This window comes from Globicephala melas, chromosome 6 (assembly GCF_963455315.2).
Source record: "Globicephala melas chromosome 6, mGloMel1.2, whole genome shotgun sequence".
Lineage (NCBI taxonomy): Eukaryota > Metazoa > Chordata > Mammalia > Artiodactyla > Delphinidae > Globicephala > Globicephala melas.
The window spans coordinates 13,091,140-13,106,386 of NC_083319.1; the positions used below are offsets into that span (position 1 = coordinate 13,091,140).

Consider the following 15,247-nt stretch of genomic DNA (forward strand, 5'->3'; position numbering starts at 1 on the left):
TTGGCTTTCTTTCCAATTTTCGCAGATGGCCATAAAAAAAATTCCTTAGAGTTTATTTTGCATATGGTCTTCCATCTGGGTATTTGAGAAAAGTACAGTCTTGTTATCACAACAGTATTTATTATGGTGAAGGAGTTTGCATTTTGTAGCAGAAGAATTTTTCAGCAAATCAAGCCCAAAACTTGGTCCATGATGGTTTGCAGTTTCTTGGAGGGAACCAGAAAGCATGGGGTCCTTCCATTTTCCTCTCCGGCTTCATCTTCAGTTAGCTTTTATTGATTCAGCTCCTCAAGGCTGAATGAAATGCGTTATTTGCAAAAAACCCCAGAGAACAATGTTCTCCACTGGGTTTAGGAACTCGGAAAATGTGGAGTTCTAAGTGGGTCAGAGTCAAGGCAGAAAGAAAACCTGCAACGTGGAGCTTATATTCCTTGTCCTGATTCCACGCTTGTCAAAGAACCTTCTGGTGAGTAGATTATTTGAATCACTTTCCTTCATATACACAAGATGCTGATATGGCTGGCTTCGGACCACCTGATGGTTTATCCAGAGTGTGAGGTTTGGACCTTTGCACGCCCCTTGTAGAGCCCCTCTGACCTCTGCGGCCTCAGCTCGTACCATTTCCGACCTCTTCCTCTGATCTCCTTCCATAGTCAGCTTTTGTAGGCACTCAGCAGCACCCTAGCCTCTGCCACCTCTGCTTTGTACACGCCTCTCCCTTTGCCTGGGGCACTTGCTCCCACTTGCAAGGCTGCCTCCTTTCACCTGACCTACTTTGCCAATGCTTCAGAATGCTGCTTACCTTTTACTTTATAAAGCCTCCTCTGCCCCCCATGCCTGAGGGGGTACCTCGTTTTCCTCTCTTTATGGTACTTTCGCCTAGCACACTGCTTAGTGACTACACGTCTAATTATCTTTCTTTCTGCTCTAAGTACCACAAGGGCAGCGAGTGACTGGGTTCATCTTACTTAACCTTTGTATTGCTGGTGCCTATCACAGGGCCTGTGCATAGTTGGAACTCAAGTCTATTTGCTCAATTGAATTGCAGATTAGTACGCAGATGCTATGGTTTAAAAACTTCGTCTCTTGTGAGTTTAGTCATCAAAAGTCAGCTTCTCTGCGGCCAAGGGTATCAGCAGGACCCAGCCTGTCACTTTACAGGAGTGCGGGCCAGAGTTGAGCCGTGAGGAACTCACCGAAGCGATGCCAGCCAGGGACAGCTCCGGGTGGTCGGCCGCCAGCCTTTCCCTGTGATGCCCCAAACCCCACCCGCACCGCCACCCAGAGCTCTCAGGCTTCCTCAGCAAGCTCAGGAGCCCATGCAGAAGCCAGAACGCCTCCTGCCGGTGCAGCACAGCATCCTGAGAGGCTGAAGCACTGGCCCAGGGTTGTGAGTAACTAGTAAAAGACGGAAGCGAGGGGACTCCAGCTGTCAGAAGAAGGCAGATGATTCAGGGCCGCTGGCAAAGACTCTGTAGGAGCCATGGCTTCACCTCCCCATCTGCTTCAAGTTTGACTTCCTTTGTTGCCCCAAATAGAACTTCACCTCCTGCTTAGATATGCTGTTCTTGGGCCCCTCTCTTAACAGTTCAGTTTGTTTATTGGAAAACTGATATCATCTGAAACTCAAGATGCTGCTCCTCTCTGGACAAGCATCCTTAGGTCCTGTTCATCAGGAAGTCCTTTTAAATAGCCCAAGGGACAACTGGCATCTGTGCAGTGCTTTGCAGTTTACCAAGTGCTTCTGATAGACATGACCTTTTTTTGCTTCTCACTGAATTTGGGGAGGTATCATTACCTCCAATTTACAGATGAGACAATAGAGATCCCGAATTGAAGGTACTTGCCCATGATTATGACATGACTCTACAACTGCTAGCACACTTAGATCTCTGACTTGGTTTCGTTCACACATTTTCTGAGACCTGCTAAGTGTGCTAGGATACAAAGCAAGTTAGATGTATCCTTGCCCTCATGGAGTTTCTGGTATAGAAGGGTGATCACTCACTGATTCAGTCATTCATTCAGACATTTGTTGGGTCAAGATCCCATTTTCTTCCCGCTGCATCATGTTCTTATTCATCACCTTACAGATGAGAGAGCTGAGATTCAGGGAGTTAAGTAACTTGCCCAGAGTTACATGGCTTATAGGTCCACGTAGCCAGGACTAAAGACCCATGTCTTCTGACTCTGCCATAACTTCCTTTAATGCCAGCAAACATTTACTGAGTCTTTTTTATGTGTCCAGCACTGGTGGACTGGAAAGTCAAAGACGAAAGATGGGGTCTCTGCTTAAGAGGGAGGGCCCTGCTTAGCAAAGGAGATAGATGGTATGAGCTGATACAGGCTGCGATGGAATTAAGCACAAGTGCTGTGGGAATCAGAGTAATACATGATGGGGAAGATGGGTGATGGAAAACATCAGGAAAAGCTCCTATGCAATCAGTTAATGTGGAATGAGACTGGGCCAGAGTCAGGACACCTGGGTTCAAGTCCTGGCTCCCCCTGTTGATTTTTCTTCCCCCCTCCAGCTTTATTGAGATGTAATTGACTATGACATTGGGTCAGTTTAAGGTGTACAGCACGATGATTTGATCCATGTATGTATTATGAAATGATAGCCCCAGTAAGGTTAGGTATTAGATCCATCACCTCACATAGTTACAATTTTTTTTTGTAGTGAGAACATTTAACATCTACTCTCTTAGCAATTTTCAGGTGTATAATACAGTATTGTTAACTGTAGTCACCACTCTGTACATTAGCTCCCCAGAACTTACTCATCCTATAACTGGAAGTTTGTACCTTTTGACCAACATCTGCCCATTTCCCCCAGCCCCTGGCAACCATCATTCTACCCTCTGTTTCTATAAGTTCGACTTTTTTTTAGGTTCCACATATATGCGACATCATCCAATATTTGTCTTTCTCACTAGCAAGTGAGAGAATACAGTATTTGTTTTATTTCACTTAACATAATGCCCTCGCGGTCAATCCATGTTGTTGGAACTGGCAGGATTTCCTTCTTTCCTGTGTCTGAATAATATTCCTGTGTGTGTGTGTGTGTGTGTGTGTGTGTGTGTGTGTAGAAAACTCTAACTTGGATATATACATGTCACATTTTCTTTATCCATTCATCCATTGATGGACACGAAGGTGGTTTCCACCTGTTGGTTATTGTGAATAATGCTGCAGTGAACATGGGGATGCAGATAACCCTTCAAGATACTGATTTTAATTTATTCAGATATATACCCAGGAGTGGAATAGCTGGATCATATGGTAGTTCTATTCTTAATTTTTTGAGGAACCTCTGTACTATTTTCCATAGTGACTGTATCAATTTACATTCTCACTAATGGTTGTGAGGTGGTATCTCATTGTGGTTTCGATTTGCGTTTCCTTGATGATTAGTGATATTGAGCCTCTTCTCATATCCCCGTTGGCCATTCGTATGTCCTTTGTTCGGAAAAACGTCTTTTCAAGTCCTCTGCCCATTTTAAAATCGGAATTTTTTTTTTTTTGCTATTGAGTTCTATGAGTTCCTTATATAATTTGGATATTCACCCCTTATCTGATATATGGTTTGCAGATGTCTTCTCCCATTTCATAGGCTGCCTCTTCATTTTATTATTTCTTTTGCTGTGCAGAAGCTTTTTAGTTTGGTATATTTCCACTTGTTGATTTTTGCTTTTGTTACTTGTGCTTTTGGTGTTATGTCCTGGTACCGCCTCTGGCTCTGGGAACCTGGCCAAGTCATCTGTCCCCTCGCCCCGAGGCTTCAGTGCTTCCTCTGCAAGAGGAAAGGATTGTAGAGCATCACCAGGTCCCTTCCAGTTCTAATCTTTTGTGATTCTGTGAGTTGGCTTTCCTGGACTTCCATAAACTCCCCGCGGGAGTTAACATTCTGCACAAATTTTTGCTGCCAAGGTTTCAGGTGGAGCACAAAGGGCCTTATGTAATCAATCATCTTGCTAATGCCGGGTCAGCATAGCCTGGGGCGTGGGGAAGTGCTGGTAATGAAGGCTGCCCTACAGCTGCATCTGGACCTGCCCTTCGAGGCTGCCTGAGGCCCGGCACCCAGGGCAGTGACAGTCTCCTCACCTGCACCCACCCCGTCCCAGGAGGCTGACTGAAGCTGTGTCTGCACCTTCCTTCCCGAGTCGTCCTGTGTTGTGGGCAAATGTTGGCTAAGCCAAGACATCCTTCCTGTTGGTTCCCTCCAGAGCGCATTCAGAAAGATCCACGTTTGCCCAGGCTCTCGCACCTCTTGACTGTTTCTTTTGCCGAGGATTCCCTCCCTAAGTTTGTCCACTTGACAAACTCTTTTTTTTTGTTTTTTAATTAATTAATTTTTTTTTTTTGCTCTACGCGGGCCTCTCACTGTCGTGGCCTCTCCCGTAGCAGAGCACAGGCTCCGGACACGCAGGCTCAGCGGCCATGGCTCACGGGCCCAGCCGCTCTGTGGCATGTGGGATCCTCCTGAACCAGGGCACGAACCCGTGTCCCCTGCATCAGCAGGCGGACTCTCAACCACTGCGCCACCAGGGAAGCCCCACTTGACAAACACTGAGTGTCCCTGTGTTAGATAGAGCTGATGTCAACAAATCTGTGAAGATCTTTTCTGACAACTCCTCTCCCCCTCCCTGTCCCACTCTCCTGCCGCCCTGACCCAGGGACCCCAATTCTATACTCTCTCAATTATAGAACCCCCAAACACAGCATTTTCTATCAGTGTTCCTGGCTGGGAGAGAGTGAAGCAAAGGTTTGGGGTCAGTATAGAACTAGGTTAAAACCCTTCCTTCCTCACTCTCTCAGTATGTACCTTGGGCAAGTCAATCACTCTGAGCCTCGGTTTCCTTATCGATAGCACCATAGTGATGCTGTGAGAAGCACACTGTACCCCTCGGTGAATGGACCTTTACTTATCTGCTGTCCCTGTTAGACTGGGGGCCCCGGGAAGCTGGAACCGGGTCACATTCATCTCCATCTGCCCGGTGTGCAGCACAGAGAGGACCTGCAGCCCTTTGTCTGATACGAACGAACAATGAAAAAGGTTTGGCGGTCTTAAGATGGAAATTTAAGCTGGAGCTAAGAATGCTTAGACAGAGCATTCTGGGTGTTTCTGGCTTATGGGAAATGTGGAAATGGACTTATTTTAATTTTTAATAAAAATCTAGTCTTGAGACTAATTGTCTCATTATTTGATGATAGATCATTTAGGAGAGGAAAAAGCTAAGGCTTCTCTTTGGCTGAATGGCATTTCAGCCGGGCTTAACCTTTTTTTCCCCTTCGATTCCCCACCACCCCTCCCCGCTCCCAAGACAGCCCTATGCATTAATACTTTTTAAGAGTAGATGCTCTATTGTTTAATTTTCTAAACTTCAGTTGGGCCCCAAATACATTTAGTGTTCTGAATCACAGCTGTGTTAATCTTGCTCCTTTGCAGTACTGATTTCCTATTATGTGGAATTTTGAGATGAATGTGATAATTAGAGGGCCATTGCTTTAATGCGCTTTTTTCCCTCTAATGGCACGCTTTATAGAAAGAAAAAAAAAGTGAAAGAGGTAAACATTTTTCTGGGAGGCTATTCTAAAGGTCAAGAAAACCCTGCTTCCCAAAGCGAGTAAAAGGTCATCTTTCACCCTTCAATTTCTGTCCTTTCATTTCCTTCTGCAAAAGTTCTTGGTGATGTCGCCTCAGTCACTTGAGTTGAGATGTCTAATTTTCTACAGGAAAATGGTGGAGCCAATTTTGACTTCAGTGCCTTTTTCAAAGAGAAATTATGAAAATTGCTCTTGCCTGTCTGTACCTTCTTTCCTCATCTCCAAAGAAATGAAAAAAGATCGCTCCTATTCTTTTGCTCAACTTCCTTTCTGTATAATCGCTTCTTGGAGGAGACCTAATGAAAGGAGAAGCAAAGTAGAGATTCGAATTTAGAAAGGGGTCGTAATTGAATTCTCCGGCCTTGTTAATGAAATCATTCTCTTGTCCTTTCCTGTCACCCAAACATACAGCCCTGCTTCTCCCCTCCTTCTGAAATTGACCCCATATGTTTCGTAGGAGCATTAGAAGAGTAAGATACAAGGATTTCTTTGGCTGGGGTGGATCTAACAGCAGTGTTTCTCCATCCTCTTGGACCTAGTGTCCCCCTTCTATTTTCTTTTAACGTTTTAATTTGATAAAATTTCATACTTACTGAAAATTCATAAGAATAATACAAAGAATTTCTATACGTCCTTCACTCAACCCCAAATCTCAACATTTTTCCGCCTTTACTTTCTCTCTCTCTCTCTCCCTCTCCTTTTTGAGAGTAAGTTGCATATATGATACCCCTTTATCCCTAAACGCTTCTGCGTGCCTTTCCTAAAGAAAAGAGCATTTCCTTTCATAACCACAGCGTAATTATCAACATTGTGAAATTAACGTTAATCCGACACTATCGTCTAGTCTAGTCGCGTCCAGAATTTATGCAGATTTGGACCATCGTCCCAGTAACGTATAGCACCAGAAAGTCCCACATCACACACTCCATCTAATTGTCATGCCTGTTTAGTCCCCTGGAAGCTGGAAAAGCTTCTCTGTCTCTGTGTGTGTTTCATGACATAGGCATTTTTGACGAGTACAGGCTAGTTACTGAGTAGACGGCCCCTCAATTTGGGTTTGTCTGGGTCTTCGTCACGATTAGATTCGGGATATGCGTGTTTGGCAGGAAAAGTGCAGAAGCAGTGCTTTGTTTTTCACAGGGATATCGTCTCTGGGGGCACATGATGTCAGTGTGTCTTATTACTGGTGATGTTCACTTTAATTATTTGGTTAAGGCGGTGTCTGCCAGATTTCCACTGAAGAATTACCATTTCCCCCTTTCTAATTAATATAAGTATCTTGTGGGAAGATGCTTGAAGACTACCTAGTATGTCGTTACTCCTCAAACTTTCACCCTCTCGTTTTAACCTCTGTTAATGATTCTTGCTTGAATCAGTTATTGTGATGGTTGCCAAATGGTGATTATCTAATACCATCGTTCCTTCTGCCCTTGCTAGTTGAGTTTCTTCTGCCTTCTCGTTTATTTATCTCTGTATGCATGCCTGTTAGTGTAGACTGGTGGATTCTTGTTTGATTCGATGGCTTATAATCCTTTACTATCATTATTTATTTCAATGTTCAAAGTACCCAAGATTGGGTCAGTGGAGGCCCGTGTCCTGTTAGCAGTCCCTGGGACTCTTTTGAACACTCTCGTACTTCTGCCCCAGCAAGATGTTCCAGGCTTTTCTTTTCTTTTTTTTTTTTTTTGGTCTGGGCACCACCAATAAACAAAGATTTATTTGGAAATTTCCAAACCTGCCAGAAGTGGCACTTGCCAACCCCTAGGCCCACCCTCCTTAACAGGCTCCAAAGGACAATAGTCCTCGCCATCTCTCCCCCGCACCTACCCCTGCCCACACACACCCATGCCTCAGGCCACGCCAGAGAATTAGTGTGCCCTCCCTCTAGGAGGCGTTACCCCCGGGCCCAAGAGCTGGGGTGGCAGCCCTCTGGCCTCTCAGGAGATGATGGCGGCCAGAGCCGCTTGCATAGATTGAGAAAAGAAAATAAGGAAGGAGACACCAAGTAGGGCTCCCTGAAAAACCCCAGCTTACCCCTGTACAAAAAAAAGTGGCTCCCGCATAGAAAAACCTGCTCCACGAATAGTGCAAATACCCAAGAAAGGAAAAAAAACCAGCAGCAAGGCTGGGCTGGTAGGAATGGCAAAGAACTTTGGTTTGGAAAGGCTAGGAAGAGTGTGAGCTGTGCCCCTCTTCCTCGCCCAGCTCCCCTGAGCCAGCGCTGACACTCGCCCCAGCGGGGTCTGTAAACAAGCAAAGCCAGGCTTTTCTTGAATTCTCCCTGCCGTAGCCTCAGAATCCTCCAAATCTCCAGGAAGCCCTAGTTTCTTTTGGTGGCGCCGAGTGTGCTCATTCTGCAGGGTTGGCATTCCAATGCCCTCCTCCTTTTATAAAAAATACTTTGTGACATTATCTTTACTATCCTGAAATGAAATACAATCAACCTACACACATAGCAAACAAACAAATCCACCCTAAATAATTCTCTGAAGGAGAAAATAAAGAAAAGTTCTGTATATGTTTCAATAAGTAAATACTTTGGTACTGTTACACTAAAAGATGTAATGCAGTGGTTGAATGCTTGCACCTACCTGTAATGAAGAAATTTGGATATAAGAAAAGTAAGATGATTTGATTAAACATTATGGGGTCTCTCTCTCTCTCCCTCCCTCTCTCTCTCTCTCTCTCTCTCTATATATATATATATATAAAAATGTGTATATACACATATATATATTTCTTTATTTTTGACATTTCAAGATATTTTTCATATGGAATCACTGCATGTTGTATGGGTGACTCAGGTACCATAAACCACCATGTCATCAGTCATATGACGCTTCTGAAATATTGAACAACTCTTGACAAAATTCCAGGAAAAAAAGGGCAAAGTATAATTTTCCCTCCGTTTACATGATTGTTGCATCCCTGGAAAATTCTGATGTTCCATTTAAATCATGTGGAAAATTCTTTTTGTTTGCATGTGACATAGAGTTGGGTTCTGGGCTATCTTCATGTTCGCTATAAATAGGTCTTTCACTTCACGACCGCCCAGTGCACTGCAGTTGGGCTGCCCCTGCCCACCAAATGCTAGCAATACCCTCCATTCACTGTGATAAGCAAACACTCTCCCAGAAATTCCCCAAACCCTCCCTAGATGGCAGTACCAGCCTCACTGAGAACCATGGATGCATCTTTGTGGAACAGACATATTTTCATCTCTCTTGCTTAACAAACACAAATCCTGTTATATTGCTTGAAGGTGTTTAATAGTTAACACTTTCCAGAATTACGTCTAACATGACAGTTTCCCTGATCCCCACCTTACTTTCAGAATGGGTGGGGAAGCAACCTCAGTCACCGCCTTGGGCCGTCAGAGCAAGCACGCAGGGAGGGTGTCGGAAGGAGGGAGGAAGGTCTGTGCCCTCTGAGAGCACAGCCCCATCCTTCTGGCAGTCTCGTCGTAACCCTTGTTCACCAGAGAGTGTGTAGAAAGAATGCTGGTAGCCCTAAGCAGACAGACACCTCCATTGTACAGATGAGGAAACTGAGGCCCAGAGAGGGAAAGAGACTTGGCCAAGTCACAGAGTGAGTCAGAGACACTGATTAGGCCTAGAGTTGAAGTTGGTACCAAAGAACCATAGGGATTGGAAAGGACCTGAGAGAGCATCCAGGCCACACCCCTCTGGGTGAATCCCCTCCGCACCTGGACACGTGATCATCTTCAGAAATGGGCAATTTAATATTTTTCTAGGCGGTTCATTCCACCTTGAGACTGCTCTAAATTTTAAAATATTCCTGAGCGGAGACCTTTCTACGTGTATCTCATCCTTCCTTCCCTGCCCCTGCTGGATGCAGTTTGCCTCTCTTGGTCCCGTGGAACATGTGTGTTCCCTGTAGACCCTAGGACAGCCTTTCCAAAATTTCAAAATTGTATCCATGTCTCCTGAGCTCTCAGTCTGTGGCATTGAACTTGGCGCTGAGATTATTGTGATAAACACACCTGACATAGTTCTTGTACTTGCATAGCTTTTAGTGTGGTAGGAAGGCGATACTACACAAGTAGTGACACACGGGGTGAGGCTAAATGATCCCGTTTCTTTTTCCAAAGTGATCCAGTGGAGAAGCTTGGGTTCTGAAACTGGCCACGCTTGCAGTGATACCATCCATAGCGACACCTGTGGCCTTGAATTATTTGTACAGCTTCTACAAAATTCAGACAGTGACTGCCCCGTAGGGCTGTTGGCTGATGAACACAGATAGAGGATTAAATAAGGACGCAGCACAGCACCTGGCACCGGATGCTCAAGACATGATCATTTCTTCCTCTTGTTCTTTTCCTTCCCAGCGTGGGACGTGTTTGAAGCAGCTTCTAGATATTTAGACAGGGCTTAAAGCTCGGAATAAAATAATTTATCAGAGTAGAGACACTCAGACTTATCTCTGCTGCACTTGACCTTTGTTGGATAACCATGGGATGCTTTCAAAACGATACGGGCAAAACACTAACAAAGAGATCATGCCTATTTGGATTCAAGTTGAAGGCAAAAAAGTAAATGGTCTCGGATTAACTGTTGTATGCTTAATGTTATAATATGTATATTGACTCATATCACCGTTGACTAATGTCACCATATCACCGTATCTTATACATTGAAATTACAGTCAGTCCACATTATTAATCTGAGTATATGTGAGCTGCTTCAGTGCGTTATTATTTTTAAAGTGTTCCCTGGCCATGCACATCTGGGAAAGGCTGGACTAGAGAGGTTTATTCTGATCTTCATTTGGTGGATGAAGATATTTATGCTGTAGTGTTACAAACCCTACTATTTCTTAGACATATCTCTGTGGACTGTTTAGTTTGTGGGATTGTATCCTGAGATCCTGAAATGCTGTTCTGTCGAGGTTGTAGCATAGCTATCATGACTTTATGGGTCATAGGTGAGGCATCCCCTGGAGAGGCTGGTCTTTCCAACATCAACATCAGGGGATCTGTTGGCCAAGCCTCTGGGGAATCTGGCTGTGCTCCTAGGTCATGGGAAAACACTGTCTTCTGCCATCTGAGGGCACGTGGAAGAGCCCTGTCGTGCTGGGATGAGAGTGTCTGTAAACAGAATGAGCTAGTAGCTCATCTCTGTGTTTATTTCCCTTCTGCCCTCTCTGAGTCATTAATAACGTCTTTTAGAGCCTGGGCACATCTGGGCTTCAGGGAACTGAGTAGAGTTGGAGCCCATGCTTGGTTCAGAGCATTAAAGGGAATCAAACTCCCCTCCTGTCCTAAGTCTATTGTGGTGGGGACAGTGCCTCGTGAGATAACCCCAAAGGGAAGGTGGATTTGGGGGGAACAGTCGGGCAGCCTGTTCGCACACAGAGAGACGGCCTTCACCGCCCCTCTCTGGTTTATTGAGGAAGCAGGGAAGTTTCCTTACAGGTGACCACCGAGGTCAGGAAGGGGACACTAGGCCAGCATTGCCTGTGAGCCATCCACGAGCTTAGCCAAAAGTCCTGTTGTCCAGTGGCCACCTGCTACCATTGAAATAAAGCTGGGAGGGAAACATACTGTTTATTTAAGGAAAAGTGGCTTACAGAGCTGGCCTTCAGGGCACAGTGGGAGTTCCTTTGTAAAACTCAGCCCAGCTGCCTTCCAGCCACCAGGCTCACTTAGAATGCCACAGAGCTGCATGGTGATCAAAGCCATGTAAAAGTAATTCCTTACATGTCAACACCTTCCTGCTTCTCCTTGAAATTTAAACCAGCAGTTGAAATCCTGGGGCTTGCAGGAGATCTCGTTCTCACTCTCCTGGTGTAAATGATCAGGGCTTCCTGGATAGACACTTGGCTGCCAGGCCACATTCTCAGAGGAGACTAGTTTCTTGGTTTGTCGGTTTCCACCCAGTGCCCTTGTGGCAGAGATCAGAACTGTCACCCCGCAGCGTCAGCAACGCAGTGCTGTCCATGCCCGCCTGGCCAGCTTGAGCCGGCGGACCCGGCGACATTCCATGCCGTTGGGACTTAGGGCAGCGACTGCCCAGGTTCATGCCCCTGGTCCCCGGAGTCACCTCAGACTTCCCTGCCTCCTCCTGTCTTGCCGTTGACCCTTCCTGCCTTCCTGGCACTTTGACTCATCACTTCCAGCTGTGTGATTCACAGGTCACCTGACTTCTCTGAACCTCTTATTTGTAACAGTATTAAAAACAATAGCATGCACATACACAAAAGATATTAAAGAATAAAGCAAAAAATAAAAATATTTAGGGCGAAATGGGTGAAGGTGGTCAAAAGGTACAAGCTTCCACTTATAAAATAAATAAGTCTCGGGGATATAAGGTACAGTATGGTGACTGCAGTTAATAATACTGTATTGTATATTTAGAAGTTGCTGAGAGAGTTGATCTTAAAAGTTCTCATCCCAAGGGGAAAAAAAATTAATTATGTAAGGTGGAAGATGTTAGCTAGACTTATTGCAGTGATCATCTTGCAATATATACAAATATCAAATCATTATGTTGTACACCTGAAGCTAATATAATGTTATATGTGATTATATTTTAATTTTTTAAAAGCTTATAAATATATAACTTATGTTTAACTAAGAAGTGATAGCTAATAAACTGAAAACCTGGTAGTCTCTACCCCCCAAAAAAGATAATAAGAGTGAACACTTATGTAGCACTTAATATATGCCCAGCACCATATTTTAAGAGACCTTTACATACATGAAGTCAGGGGTCCCTAACCCCCAGGCCAAGGACCATTACCGGTCTGTGGTCTGTTAGGAACTGGACCACACAGCAGGAGGTGAGTGGTGGGCAGGCGAGCAAGTGAAGCTTCATCAGTATTAACAGCCGCTCCCCATCACTCCCATTACTGCGTGAGCTCCCCCTCCTGTCAGATCAGTGGCAGCACTAGATTCTCATAGGAGCGTGAACCCTACTGTGAACTGCACATGAGAGGGAAGAGCTGAGGTGGTGATGCTAGCACTGGGGAGTGGCTGCAAATACAGATTATCATTAGCAGAGAGGTTTGACTGCACAGAGACCATAATAAATCAACTGCTTGAAGACTCATATTAACACCCTATCAGGGCTTCCCTGGTGGTGCAGTGGTTGAGAGTCCGCCTGCCAATGCAGGGGACACGGGTTTGTGTCCTGGTCCGGGAAGATCCCATATGCTGTGGAGTGGCTAGGCCCGTGAGCCATGGCCGCTGAGCCTGCACGTCCGGAGCCTGTGCTCCGCAACGGGAGAGGCCACAACAGTGAGAGGCCCGCGTACTGCAAAAAACAAAAAAACAAAAAAACCCTATCAGTTTAAAGATGATACAAATAGATGGAGAGATATACCATGTTCTTGGATTGGAAGAATCAACATTGTGAAAATGACTCTACTACCCAAAGCAATCTACAGACTCAATGCAATCCCTATCAAAATACCACTGGCATTTTTCACAGAACTAGAACAAAAAATTTCACAATTTGTATGGAAACACGAAAGACCCTGAATAGCCAAAGCAATCTTGAGGAAGAAAAACAGAGCTGGAGGAATCAGGCTCCCTGACTTCAGACTATACTACAAAGCTACAGTCATCAAGACAGTATGGTACTGGCACAGAAACAGAAATATAGATCAATGGAACAGGATAGAAAGCCCAGAGATAAACCCATGCACATATGGTCACCTTATTTTTGATAAAGGAGGCAAGAATATACAGTGGAGGAAAGACAGCCTCTTCAATAAGTGGTGCTGGGAAAACTGGGCAGCTACATGTAAAAGAATGAAATTAGAACACTCCGTAACACCATACACAAAAATAAACTCAAAATGGGTTAGAGACCTAAATGTAAGGCCAGACACCATCAAACTCTTAGAGGAAAACATAGGCAGAACACTCTATGACATAAATCACAGCAAGATCCTTTTTGACCCACCTCCTAGAGTAATGGAAATAAAAACAAAAATAAACAAATGGGACCTAATGAAACTTAAAAACTTTTGCACAGCAAAGGAAACCATAAATAAGACGAAAAGACAACCCTCAGAATGGGAGAAAATATTTGCAAATGAAGCAACTGACAAAGGACTAATCTCCAAAATTTACAAGCGGCTCATGCAGCTCAATATTAAAAAACAAACAACCCAATCTAAAAATGGGCAGAAGACCTAAATAGACATTTCTCCAAAGAAGATACACAGATTGCCAGCAGACACATGAAAGAATGCTCAACATCATTAATCATTAGAGAAATGCAAATCAAAACCACAATGAGATATCATCTCACACCAGTCAGAATGGCCATCATCAAAAAATCTAGAAACAATAAATGCTGGAGAGGGTGTGGAGAAAAGGGAACCCTCTTGCACTGCTGGTGGGAATGTGAATTGGTACAGCCACTATGGAGAACAGTATGGAGGTTCCTTAAAAAACTACAAATAGAACTACCATATGACCCAGCAATCCCACTACTGGGCATATACCCTGAGAAAACCAAAATTCAGAAAGAGTCATGTACCAAAATGTTCATTGCAGCTCTATTTACAATAGCCCGGAAGTGGAAACAACCTAAGTGTCCATCATTGGATGAATGGGTAAAGAAGATGTGGCACATATATACAATGGAATATTACTCAGCCATAAAAAGAAACGAAATTGAGTTATTTGCAGTGAGGTGGATGGACCTAGAGTCTGTCATACAGAGTGAAGTAAGTCAGAGAAAGACAAATACCGTATGCTAACACATATATATGGAATCTAAGAAAAAAAAATGTCATGAAGAACCTAGGGGTAAGACGGGAATAAAGACACAGACCTACTAGAGAATGGACTTGAGGATATGGGGAGGGGGAAGGGTAAGCTGTGACAAAGTGAGAGAGTGGCGTGGACATATATACACTACCAAGCGTAAAATAGATAGCTAGTGGGAAGCAGCCGCATAGCACAGGGAGATCAGCTTGGTGCTTTGTGACCACCTAGAGGGGTGGGATAGGGAGGGTGGGAAGGAGATGCAAGAGGGAGGAGACATGGGAACATATGTATATGTATAACTGATTCACTTTGTTATAAGGCAGAAACTAACACACCATTGTAAAGCAATTATACTCCAATAAAGATGTTAAAAAAAAAACAAAAACCCTATCAGTGAGTGGCAAGTGAAAACAAGCTCAGGGCTCCCACTGATTCTGCATTATGGTGAGTTGTATAATTATTTCATTATGCATTACAATGTAATAAAATAGAAATAAAGTGCACAATAAATGTCATGTGCTTGAATCATCCCGAAAGCACCTCCCCGAACCCTGGTCGGTGGAAAAATTGTCTTCCACGAGAACGGTCCCTATTACCAAAAAGGTTGGGAACTGCTGCATGAACTCATTCAGTCCTCAAGATATCCCCTGTGAGGTAGATATATTATCCCCATCATATCCATGAGGAAACTGAAGCAGAGAACTTAGGTGCTTTGCCCAAGAACACATAGTAAAAACATCTTTTAAAATAAAAAAAAAATAGGAAAGAAAAATCAATATCAGTAGATTTCTCAGAGCATAGCTGTGGGGATTAAGTAAAGTAATGAATGTAAGGCATATAGTAGGTGCACATTAATGGTAGTTATTCTATATTATTATTAGTTACATTTTAAAATGT

At 44.1% G+C, this 15,247-nt stretch overlaps 1 protein-coding gene across 21 annotated transcripts in view; it reads left to right on the top strand.

Annotated features, from left to right (window-relative positions):
- Nucleotides 1-15,247, top strand: part of TTLL11 (tubulin tyrosine ligase like 11) — a 265,307-nt gene that overhangs the window by 71,054 nt on the left and 179,006 nt on the right. Inside the window, exon 1 of one of the 21 annotated variants that reach the window (XM_060300505.1) lies at nucleotides 52-466. The exons of 19 other annotated variants lie outside the window; for them this stretch is intronic. The gene's annotated coding sequence lies outside the window, so the exon portion shown is untranslated. Of the gene's footprint in view, nucleotides 1-51; nucleotides 467-15,247 lie in introns of those variants that run through there. One more of the 21 variants, XM_060300503.1, reaches the window with a different exon arrangement.